Below are 3,025 nucleotides of genomic sequence, written 5' to 3' on the forward strand. Positions count from 1 at the left end.
CAGGCTGACTCTCTAGTTAGGAGCTGATGCAGCTGGTGACTTGAAGTTAAAGCCATTGCTCACTGACCATTCAAAAAACTCTAGGGCGCTTAAGAATTATGCTAAATCTACTCTGTGCTCTGTAAATGGAGCAACATCCATATGGCTTCTGGATAACAGCACATCTGTTTATAGCATGGTTTACTATTTTAAGCCCAATGTTGAGAACTACTATTCAGAAAAAAAAGATTTCTTTAAAAATATCACTGCTCATTGACGAGGCACCTGGTCACCCAGGAGCTCTGCTGGAGATGCACAAGATTAATGTTACTTTCATGCTTGCGAACACAACATCCATTCTGCAGCTCGTGAATCATGGAGTAGTTTCATCTTTCAAGTCTTATTTTAAAAATACGTTTCTTAAGGCTATAACTGCCATAGATAATGATTCCTCTGGTGATCTGGGCAAAGTAAATTGAAAACTTTCTGCAAAAGGACTTACCATTCCAGATGCCATTAAGAACATTCATGATTCGCAGGAGGATGTGGAAATATCAACATTTTGGAGAAGTTTATTTCAACCTTCATGGAAGACTTTGAGCAGTTCAAGACTTCAGTGGGGCTGGGCACGGTGGCTCACGGCTGTAATTCCAGCACTTTCGGAGGCCGAGGCGGGTGGACTGCCTGAGCTCAGGAGTTCGTGACCAATCTGGGCAACATGGTGAAACCCCGTCTCTACTAAAATACAAAAAAAAATTAGCTGGGCCTGGTGGCACGTGCCTGTAGTCTAGCTACTCAGGAGGCTAAGGCAGGAGAATCACTTGAACCTGGGAGGCGGAGGTTGCAGTGAGCCAAGATTACACCACTACACCCAGCCTGGTGACAGAGCAAGACTCTAAAAAACCAAAAACTCTTCAGTGCAGGATGTAACTGCAGAAATATCAAGAGAACTGGAATTAGAAGTAGAAGCCAGGTAAGGTGACTTACACCTGTAATTTCAGCTGCTTGTGAGGCTGAGGTGAGAGGCTTAGGCCAGGAGTTTGAGACCAGCCTGGGCAACATAGTGAGGTGACATCTCTCTCTCTTGCTCGCTCTCTTTTTTTTTTTCTTTCTTTTTTTTTTTTTTTTTTTTGAGACAAGGTCTGGCTTTATCACCCAAGCTGAAGTATGTGGTGGCTCAATCTCAGTGACCTCTGTCTCCCAGGCTCAAGTGATCCTCCTGTCTCAGCCTCCCAAGTAGCTGGGACTGTAGATGCGCACAACCACTCCTGGCTAATTTTTGTTTTGTTTGTTTTCTTTTTTTGTTTTGTTTTGTTTTTTGTAGAGATGTTTTTTGCCCAGGCTGGTCTCGAACTCCTGAACTCAAGTAATCCACCCACCTTAACTTCCCAAAGTGCTGAGATTACAGATATGAGTGACCACGCCAAGGCCCCATCTCTTAAAAAATATTTTTAAATTAGCCAGGCATGGAGCACATGCCTATAGTCCTAGCTACTCGGGAGGCTGATGCAGGAAGATTGCTTGAGCCCAGGAGTTCAAGGTTGCCCTGAGTTATGGTGGCACTACTGCACCCTAGCCATGGTGAGAGCAAAATCCTGTCTTAAAAATAAATAAATAAATAAATAAATAAATAAATAAATAAATAAAGTAAACCTGAAGATGTGACTGAATTGCTGCAATCTTACAATCACATTTTATCAGATGAGCAATTGCTTTTTTTTTTTTTTTTAGAGACACAGTCTCACTCTGTCGCCCAGGCTGGAGTGCAGTGGCATGATCTCTGCTCACTGCAACATATGCCTCCCAGGTTCAAGAGATTCTCCTGCCTCAGCCTCCCAAGTAGCTGGGACTACAGGTGGGCGCTACCATGCCTGGCTAATTTTTGTATTTTTAGTAGAGACAGGGTTTCACCATGTTGGCCAGGCTAGTCTCAAACTCCTGACTTCAAGTGATCCACCCATCTTGGCCTCCCAAAGTGCTGGGATTACAGGTTTCAGTCACTGCACCGGGCCTGAGGAATTGCTTCTTAGAAATGAGCAAAGAAGGTGGTTTCTTGATGGAATCTACTCCTGGTGAAGATGCTGTGAACATTGTTGAAATGACAACAGAGGATTTAGAATATTACATAAAGTTAGTTGATAAAGCAGCAACAGAGTTTGAGAGGATTGACTCCAATTTTGAAAGAAATTCTACTGTGAGTAAAATGCTACCAAACAGCATCACATGCTACAGAGAAATCTTTTGTGAAAGGAAGAGTCAATTGATGCAGCAAACTTCATTGTTTCCTTATTATAAGAAATTGTTGTAGGGACATGGGTGCAGCTGGAAACCATCATTCTCAGCAAACTATCGCAAGAACAGAAAACCGAACACCGCATGTTGTCACTCATAGGTGGGAATTGAACAATGAGAACACTTGGACACAGGAAGGGGAACATCACACACCAGGGCCTGTTGTGGGGTGGGGGGAGTGCAGAAGAATAGCATTAGGAGATATACCTAATGTAAATGATGAGTTAATGGGTGCAGTACACCAACATGGCACATGTATACATATGTAACAAACCTGCACATTGTGCACATGTACCCTAGAACATAAAGTATAATTTTAAAAAATTTAAAAAAAGAAATTGTCACAGTCATCCCAACCTTTACCAACTACCATCCTGATCACTCAACAGCCACCAACATTGAGATAAAACCCTCCACCAGCAAAAAGATTACTGAAGGCTCAGATGATCGTTAGCATTTTTTAGCAATAAGGTATTTTTAATTAAGGTAGGTACCTTTTTTTAGACATTGTGCTATTGCACACTCGGTAGACTATAGTGTAGTGTAAACATAACTTTTATATGCATTGGAAAATTAAAATACTTACTTTATTGCAGTGGCCTGGAAGTGAACTCACAATATCTCTGAAGTATGCCTGTACAGAGTCAATAGATAATTTATTTTTCTCTTCTCTTCTCTTCTCTTCTCTTCTCTTCTCTTCTCTTCTCTTCTCTTCTCTTCTCTTCTCTTCTCTTCTCTTCTCTTCTCTTCTCTT

The sequence above is a fragment of the Mandrillus leucophaeus genome, unplaced genomic scaffold (assembly GCF_000951045.1).
Source record: "Mandrillus leucophaeus isolate KB7577 unplaced genomic scaffold, Mleu.le_1.0 Scaffold580, whole genome shotgun sequence".
In the NCBI taxonomy this organism is placed as follows: Eukaryota; Metazoa; Chordata; class Mammalia; order Primates; family Cercopithecidae; genus Mandrillus; species Mandrillus leucophaeus.